General features: G+C 39.9%; 1 protein-coding gene across 1 annotated transcript in view; it reads right to left on the minus strand.

Annotated features, from left to right (window-relative positions):
* Positions 1-3546, minus strand: part of elfn1a (extracellular leucine-rich repeat and fibronectin type III domain containing 1a) — a 160965-nt gene extending 157419 nt beyond the window's left edge. The window contains exon 1 of the mRNA XM_056261674.1: positions 3068-3546. The gene's annotated coding sequence lies outside the window, so the exon portion shown is untranslated. The remainder of the gene's footprint in view (positions 1-3067) is intronic.
* Between the last annotated feature and the right edge of the window lie 6539 nt (positions 3547-10085).

Genomic DNA, 10085 nt, shown 5'->3' on the forward strand with positions numbered 1-10085 from the left:
GAAACAGTTCTGATTAAGAGTTATGATACTTGTTATATTCTAGTTATTAACATCTTAACAGCCAAAGCAAGGGAACTATTTCAGTAGTTATTTTATTAACTTACAATACTCCATTTGTACCGCAGCTAATAGACACAGAAACAAACCGACATTATAATAATGAAGCTATAATTTCAAATATCTCATAGTTTTGATTGCTATAAATGTCTGCTTCTGCCTCACCTATGTAAATATTCTCTTTTATTCTCCTCTGTACTCTGGATCACGGCGCTCATCTCTCAGAATGATCGGTTCAGAACTGTCTTTATCCATTATCAACACTCAGTGGGGCTGTAAAAGCCTTCTACCTCACATATCACCAACAATTGCACTTGTGTTTTATGACTCTATGTATTAAGTGAGCACATTGGGGTGGCTACATAATTTATCATTCGTTATGCCATATGTGAGTGCTGCAGGCATAAAGGATGCTTTTTATAAAGCTAGATAATATGATATTAATATGAGAGTGCTAATCCAACACTGCACATATAGACATACCGTTTTTTCACTCCCATCTTGCCATCTTCCGCTCACTCTGTCTATCTGTCTGTCTATCCATCTCTCTCTCTCTCTCTCTTTCTCTGTATCCGCGGCACGATTGCTCTCTCCTCCACAAAGAGCCTGGCTCAGACACCTTGCATACAAAACAGCTGACTCAATCTTCAAGCTGCATAATCAAGATAAGAGAGATGGAGGGAGAGAGAGAGAGAGAGAGAGAGAGAGATGGAGAGTGTGTGTGGGGGGGGGGGGCAGATGCACACATCTAGCAAATTATGTTTTTGTTTTTTTGAACAACGCAACTCATTGTTGAACGTTATGTTATGGTTAGGCGCCGCTCTTGAGGAATTCCTCCTGACGACTTATGTAGATTTGATTTTTAGATCCAGAATGATTTAGATTTGCCCTTTACCAATGAATTAAAGTGAGGGTGGAGATTCTCAGTGTGTCTGATGTAGCCTAAAGAGTGCGATTCACCATCGGTCATCTATGTTGTAGTCAATGATATTTCAGCAATGATACCAACATGCACTAAGATCCAAAATAATAATAATAATAATAATAATCATTCCGACACAGGGTTTTCAATTGGGTACCCTGAATGTACTCCAGACGGTCTTTAGGTAAGATATTTGACACATATAAAACTTACATGTCCATGGCATTTAGAGCTATTGACTATTTCTAACTTTCTAACTTAAGTATTTTTTTCTTAATGACAGTTATAATATATATATATATATATATTGTTACAAGAAAAAAAAATTTTTTTCTGGCTCAAAATCTGGATAAGGGTTCCCTGGTTTAAAAAGCCTCCTTCAGTTGAAAAACATTGATTATTTTAGGCTACAACATACTTTGCAGGATATGCAACCTGTTATAGTCAAAATAAAACAGCTCTGAAAGACCAAAATTATTTAGTTCATTTGCACTTTACATTTGAAAAAGCTATTAAAATCCTAATATTTGGGTTTTGAGAACTCGGAGAGTCATTTATCTCAAAATACAAAATCTTTAATTTAACAAAAGTTTTGGCCTGCCAAATGTGGATGTTTGTCCTGCTAAATGCATTTGCGTCTTTTAAAGGGGAAAGGTGCTTTACTTACAAGCTGAGATGCCGTTGCTCTGTTTGCTGATCGAGTTCTTACAATACACTGCTCTGACAGTAGCATGCCGGACTAAGCTCTTTTCTTATATTATGAACTGTGTTACTCGGTGACCTAATATGAATATTTCTGAGAGTGAGTCTCAAAGTTCATGTAACTGTACAGTTATGTCAGCCAAGGTGAATAAAACGCATATCCAATTGGATGCACATATTTCACAGTTTAAAGCATGCGACACTTACAATTCACAGATAACTAGGCATATGGACTGATACTCCTCAGTATACAGTCCTATAAAACAGATTAGGTTTGGTCATTGTTCATGTCTTTTCTTTTAAACCCCTTCAGCACTTTTTTTAAACAGAGTATGTTTGTAAAGTGTTTTTTTTTTTCTTGATCTCAAAGTTTTATTAAATCACAGAATCTACTCCATATAATTCTTTGAATTCTGACTTACTCCAAAGTATGTCTGCGTCATATATTCAATCTCAACTCAATTATAATGTCTCTGAATAATTTATTAGACTACTAGCTTCAAATGATTTCTTAATTTAGCAATCTTAACGTGCAGTCCTCAGAGAGAAACTCATGCACGGCTTTTTCACTCAACAGCAACTCTACACACAACTGGTAAACCAATTGTATTTTAGATATAGCCTAAGCAGCACTCTTTCATGGTTATAACCATTCTGGAAATAGATGAACACTACTAGACTGGGAAACTTTCGGAGCTGTGATGGTGTAAACAGATAGGATTAGCTACGATAAGCGTATTTGCCATGTACAAATCGCACTTACGCGATTCAATAAAATAGCGACTGAGGGCTGAAAGGGACCATCAGTTGTCATTTTTATGGCTAAAGGCGAACTCTAGCGGCAAACTAAACATATCTGCTGTCCAAGGTCCTGAAACATTTGGCGACATTCTGGAGATGTTAGCGAAAGCACGAGATATTCAGTCCTGTAACATCTCCAAGTGAGACGCTTTAGAGTTCAACAACCCATTAACTAACATAGTGTTTCCTTGGTTAATTTACCTTAGAATTCCATATATGACCTCATCATGTCAGTATGTGTCAAATTATTCCATGCAGAATACTAAATGACTCCAAAAGAAACGCGCTCACAACTCGCGTGCACATTTGAACGTCGATATACAATCACGCCTTAGTGCAAAACGAAGCGAATTCATGTTCATTTCGAGTCTGTTAAGGCGCGCTGTCAAACTCAACACATTCGACGATGCATTTATAAGTTAGACAAGTCACACCGAGGCATTTGTTGCAAATACGCCGGTGTACAAAAGCCACACGTATAACTTACATGTCTCAGCCTACACTTGCACTCGTTTCATTTCTCGGCCAACAAACCCAACGTTAGAAGCGACGTAGATGCGACATTCTAAAGCATTTCTCACTCACCTTTTTCGCAGAGCGAAGCGAGAGTCTCTCCGTAACCAAACCGGGGTCCCTATGTCACCATGTATCCCCTTGACATTTTCTAAGAGCCAGTAGATATCGGACGGGGGCACAAAAAAAAAAACTGCAAACAGCAAACAAACAAAAAAACACACACACAAGGTTCCTCTTGGCCTCGGAATACAAAGAGCTGCAGCTCCTCACTGCGTCAAGCGCTATCCTCAAAGATCCATTAAAGAGCGAGTGATTAATTCAAGACAGAGCCTTTATGTATTCCGCACAGACAGAGACATGGCAGGGTTGTTTTGTCTGTCATAACGCGAGCGATAGCGCCTTATAACTATTTCCAGTCATTTATAGTTGAGTTGAGTTGAGTTGAGTTGAGGAGCGGGACTAGAGCACTGCTCATCTACAAGTCCAGTTGAGGCAAAGTTAAATCTCATTATAAGATTGTAGGTTACTGCGAGGCTATAAATGGTGTGGGTTCGACACTTAAGGGAAGAGGGCTGTGTGCCACGTGAGAGAACTGATCTGAGATTTTAACACATCACAGTACGCAGAAAGCACTTAAAAATTGCGACTTATTTTCCGATTTGTAATTCTAAAGCAACACGTGGAGCAAAATAGAGTAGACAATGTAGAATAAACCTATGGCAAACACTAAATTATTTAGGCTTCTGGTCGAGGCAGAAATATAACTATTTACTATCTTGCAAAGTATAGCTACCACAATACCTGTTGTGTAGGAACACATTTGAAAAATAATAATACCCGAGCCGGTTTATTTTTTATGTCATTCGGTTCAGCTGAAGATTTTCGAACGGGCATTAGTAGAGCGGTGCGGTACGCACAACGCATTCTCACCCCGCTTTACCACTACTAGACACATCTAAAGAAATCCATAACTACTACACAAATCTCCCGATTTCGCGAATTGACTCTGAATAAGACATAGTTCTTTTTAGTGAATCAAAAACAGCGCAGTATCAAAAATGGACACTTACAAGACTTATTTTAATGGACTCATTTATGTAATTTTAGTGCTATAGCGCAAGTCCAAATACTGAAAGAATGATGTAGTTCGTTATAATGTAGCCTATATGAATAAAACAACTCCTGAATAAATGGCTTAGCTGGTTCTTTGTAGTGAATCAAAATACAACTGGTAAAAGTCCAGTCCAACTCTCGAACAAACGATTATGAATACTTATGACTCAGTGTTTATAAAGTTAATCTGACTCAGATCAGTAGTTGTACTTCAGTCCCGTGACACCACTGTCATCAGTGCACCTAGATTGACCGATTCATATGATTCAATTGTTCAATTAAAGATACACATGGGTGAATGAATGGACAAATTTAATATGTAGTTAGGACCAATTATTGATTTCAGTAAATGCCATTAAAAATCTGTACAAACAATTTTTTTTTAAAGAATTATTTTCAATGTATCTCTGTTAGCTATCCTGCCATAGACTATACCCTATATTTCGAGGGTCTCATAATTTTGCAACATAAGGGGGTGTAATAAGAATTGTTTTTGATTTGATTTCCTCAAAGTGGAACTGTTATTGAACCAGAATCGTTAACAGAAAACAGAACTATAATCACTAAATTCCTTAGCAATTCCAATCCCTTGTCCACACACACTACTGTAAAATGCAATTTTACATTTTCTTGCTGTAATCATACAGGGAGTGGATAGGGAAAAGAATGAGAAACATCATTTCATATTGACTTTCTGCACTCTTGGGAACAGCACCAATCCACCACATCCTCCAAATGCACTCAGTCACAATTTAAGGTTGGTAAATCTTTTGAGGTATACGATTGACAGCCATTCTTCATACTTTGTAGCCGAGACTCTCTGGGGGGCTGTACTTGAAGAAGAGGGCAGGAGGGAGCTGTGGGCTGCTGCCTAAGTGTCTGGTACAGGATGGATGCATTGTGGAGGCTGAAGGTGCCTAGCTCTCTGCAGCACTCACAAAGCACGCATACACTGAGTGGGCATCCATCTGTAGAGAGACGCTGGTGATCTGGTGCATTACCTACAGAGTGGCCGTGCTTTTGTGTGTGTTCCTGCTGAGGATCAGCGGTCCGCAGGGCTGGGGCTGTCAGCGCTGACTGCTCATTAGAGTGGGCAGGCACACGAGGTTAGGTTAAATGCTTGCTATTCCTGTTGTAGGTATAGCAATCAATCGCACAGAATCAAACGGCGGGTGAGACAAGGGGTGTAAATTGATCCTTCGTAAGTTTTACGCAACACAGCCAATGGCAAGAGTCTGTGCTCATCTTGTGTCACAAATTTTCACTTTATTTAAAAGTATTCTAGCTTTCTCAAACTAATAATAGTTAGGAAGGTGGACAGGGCTGTAATTTGTATCTGTTCTAATGAATTCCAGCTAATGAAAGGAAGAGTTCTACTGTTAAATACCTATTGGTCTGTATGCTAGTTAATTTGATAGTATTAAAGGAACACGCCACCGTTTTTTGAAATAGGGGTTATTCAACGTCTCCCCTACATTTAGATAGGTGGGCAAACGCATTTTTGTCTCAGTGCATGCATTGTCTTAGTTTGGCAGCGCCGCCGCTAGCTTAGCTTAGCATAATGAATGGAATCCTTTGTTGCCGGATAGCATGTCGTGAGTAAAAGTGATCGAAGCACTGCTACTTGGGCGCAGAGATATCGAAGATATTCGGTGCCGGTCACGCCGGTATGTTGATGGAAGTTGGGGGATTTCAGTTGTTGCGTGATATCTCTGCGCCCAAGTAGCAGTGCTTTACCCCAATATAGTCCCAAGTCAATCTCTGCCTAGGAAATCGCCTAATCTTAATCTGCATTGCTATTTGAACCCGTTGTGAATACGCAGGCCACAAGTTTTTTTATTTATATATTTTTATTTTTTTATTTATCACTTTTACTCACAACATGCTATCCGGCAACAAAAGGATTCCATTCATTATGCTAAGCTAAGCTAGCGGCAGCGCTGCCAAACTAAGACAATGCATGCACTGAGACAAAAATGCATTTGCCCACCTATCTGGGAGACATTGAATAACCCCTATTTCAAAAAATGGTGGCGTGTTCCTTTAAGTGCAAGTAAAACTTGCCAATGAGCAAGAATGCCTATGATAGCCACCAGAGGGAACCGCTATATAACCTGCATTTCCCATAACCCATTGCCTGGACTGATCATGTTCTGATTACTGCCACCTGTCCGTCATTCCCTCATTTGTGTTTGCCTTTATAAGCTCTGTTTGTTGTGAATTAATTAGAATAGAAATGTTTAAATAATTATCTTTAATAATACCAGAAACAGTGTTGTCATTTATAAGGTTGTTCAGCTTTAAGAAAAGTTTACCCAAAATGCTTAGGGGGCTGAGCGCGCGGATAGAACTAGAGAGACAGAGAAGAGAGAAAGAAAAATGACTCCATGTTTGTGCGCTGTATCAATGTGTAATCCTGTTCATTAACTTCAGTAAACAGTTCGTTTTATTTAATTCAAGTCGTCAGTGGTCATTACTGCTTGTTAAGGAAGAAAAGATACGACACTGTTTTCACTCACTCAGTCTTGTCTGTGTTACACTGCAATTCTGAGCGCTTTACTCTGCTTCTTATATTATGGTCTTGATCTTCTGCCTGTTTTCCTGTTAGCCTGTGCTTTGGACTCTGGATTGTTTGCCTTGTGGTTTTGACCTATTGTCTGTTTTATGGATTATGATTCTGGATTGCCCTAATAAAACTGCATTTGGATCCTCAACCTTTACTTCATAGCAGTTGCCTCACACTTCCCCTCTCTCTTGCAGCAACATCTCTTCTCTTCTCTGAAGACGCGTGAGGGCGGGACAACCTGTCACTCACACAAGATTGGCCAATAGCAAACCACAACCATCCAATCAGTCCCCCATGGACAAAATCAAGTCCTATACTACATTTTTTCTTGTTCGAGAAGCCACTTGGATCTGCATCACAATAGGGAGGAAAAAAACACATCACAAAAAAACATCGCAAATTTTGTTTCATGCTGACTTTAAGACTCACAGTTAGCTGTAGGCTGTTGGATTCACTAAAAAGAATCAACTCATTAGATCGGGAAAGGGACAACTATTTTGCCGTATGTGTTTGATTCATAAAAAAAGGCTCATAAGAGTCATTTGTTCAAGAGTTGAACAATACTGATGGCGCTGAATCTTTTTATTCACTAAAAAGTAGTTTATTCATTCTTTAATCAAACTACACTGTGCAGTATATATATATATATATATATATATTTTTTTTCTTTATTTAACCAGGAAAAAACCCATTGAGATTAAAAATCTCTTTTGCAAGGGAGACCTGGCCAAGATATATATACACTCACCGGCCACTTTATTAGGTACCCCATGTTAGTAACGGGTTGGACCCCCTTTTGCCTTCAGAACTGCCTCAATTCTTCGTGGCATAGATTCAACAAGGTGCTGGAAGCATTCCTCAGGGAGTTTGGTCCATATTGACATGATGGCATCACACAGTTGCCGCAGATTTGTCGGCTGCACATCCATGATGCGAATCTCCCGTTCCACCACATCCCAAAGATGCTCTATTGGGTTGAGATCTGGTGACTGTGGAGGCCATTTTAGTACAGTGAACTCATTGTCATGTTCAAGAAACCAATTTGAAATGATTAGAGCTTTGTGACATGGTGGAAGTAGCCATCAGAGGATGGGTACATGGTGGCCATAAAGGGATGGACATGGTCAGAAACAATGCTCAGGTAGGCCGTGGCATTTAAACGATGCCCAATTGGCACTAAGGCACTGTTTGCCTTTATAAGCTCTGTTTGTTGTGAATTAATTAGAATAGAAATGTTTAAATAATTATCTTTAATAATACCAGAAACAGTGTTGTCATTTATAAGGTTGTTCAGCTTTAAGAAAAGTTTACCCAAAATGCTTAGGGGGCTGAGCGCGCGGATAGAACTAGAGAGACAGAGAAGAGAGAAAGAAAAATGACTCCATGTTTGTGCGCTGTATCAATGTGTAATCCTGTTCATTAACTTCAGTAAACAGTTCGTTTTATTTAATTCAAGTCGTCAGTGGTCATTACTGCTTGTTAAGGAAGAAAAGATACGACACTGTTTTCACTCACTCAGTCTTGTCTGTGTTACACTGCAATTCTGAGCGCTTTACTCTGCTTCTTATATTATGGTCTTGATCTTCTGCCTGTTTTCCTGTTAGCCTGTGCTTTGGACTCTGGATTGTTTGCCTTGTGGTTTTGACCTATTGTCTGTTTTATGGATTATGATTCTGGATTGCCCTAATAAAACTGCATTTGGATCCTCAACCTTTACTTCATAGCAGTTGCCTCACACTTCCCCTCTCTCTTGCAGCAACATCTCTTCTCTTCTCTGAAGACGCGTGAGGGCGGGACAACCTGTCACTCACACAAGATTGGCCAATAGCAAACCACAACCATCCAATCAGTCCCCCATGGACAAAATCAAGTCCTATACTACATTTTTTCTTGTTCGAGAAGCCACTTGGATCTGCATCACAATAGGGAGGAAAAAAACACATCACAAAAAAACATCGCAAATTTTGTTTCATGCTGACTTTAAGACTCACAGTTAGCTGTAGGCTGTTGGATTCACTAAAAAGAATCAACTCATTAGATCGGGAAAGGGACAACTATTTTGCCGTATGTGTTTGATTCATAAAAAAAGGCTCATAAGAGTCATTTGTTCAAGAGTTGAACAATACTGATGGCGCTGAATCTTTTTATTCACTAAAAAGTAGTTTATTCATTCTTTAATCAAACTACACTGTGCAGTATATATATATATATATATATATTTTTTTTTTCTTTATTTAACCAGGAAAAAACCCATTGAGATTAAAAATCTCTTTTGCAAGGGAGACCTGGCCAAGATATATATACACTCACCGGCCACTTTATTAGGTACCCCATGTTAGTAACGGGTTGGACCCCCTTTTGCCTTCAGAACTGCCTCAATTCTTCGTGGCATAGATTCAACAAGGTGCTGGAAGCATTCCTCAGGGAGTTTGGTCCATATTGACATGATGGCATCACACAGTTGCCGCAGATTTGTCGGCTGCACATCCATGATGCGAATCTCCCGTTCCACCACATCCCAAAGATGCTCTATTGGGTTGAGATCTGGTGACTGTGGAGGCCATTTTAGTACAGTGAACTCATTGTCATGTTCAAGAAACCAATTTGAAATGATTAGAGCTTTGTGACATGGTGGAAGTAGCCATCAGAGGATGGGTACATGGTGGCCATAAAGGGATGGACATGGTCAGAAACAATGCTCAGGTAGGCCGTGGCATTTAAACGATGCCCAATTGGCACTAAGGGGCCTAAAGTGTGCCAGGAAAACATCCCCCACACCATTACACCACCACCACCAGCCTGCACAGTGGTAACAAGGCATGATGGTTCCATGTTCTCATTCTGTTTACGCCAAATTCTGACTCTAACATCTGAATGTCTCAACAGAAATCGAGACTCATCAGACCAGGCAACATTTTTCCAGTCTTCAACTGTTCAATTTTGGTGAGCTCTTGCAAATTGTAGCCTCTTTTTCCTATTTGTAGTGGAGATGAGTGGTACCCGGTGGAGTCTTCTGCTGTTGTAGCCCATCCGCCTCAAGGTTGTGCGTGTTGTGGCTTCACAAATGCTTTGCTGCATACCTCGGTTGTAACGAGTGGTTATTTCAGTCACTGTTGCCCTTCTATCAGCTCGAACCAGTCTGGCCATTCTCCTCTGACCTCTGGCATCAACAAGGCATTTCCGCCCACAGAACTGCCGCTCACTGGATGTTTTTTTCTTTTTCGGACCATTCTCTGTAAACCCTAGAGATGGTTGTGCGTGAAAATCCCAGTAGATTAGCAGTTTTTGAAATACTCAGACCAGCCCTTCTGGCACCAACAATCATGCCACGTTCAAAGTCACTCAAATCACCTTTCTTCCCCATACTGATGCTCGGTTTGAACTGCAGGAGATTGTCTTGACCATGTC

The sequence above is a fragment of the Rhinichthys klamathensis genome, unplaced genomic scaffold (assembly GCF_029890125.1).
Source record: "Rhinichthys klamathensis goyatoka isolate OS25496 unplaced genomic scaffold, OSU_Roscu_1.1 h1tg000184l_1, whole genome shotgun sequence".
NCBI classification, from domain to species: domain Eukaryota; kingdom Metazoa; phylum Chordata; class Actinopteri; order Cypriniformes; family Leuciscidae; genus Rhinichthys; species Rhinichthys klamathensis.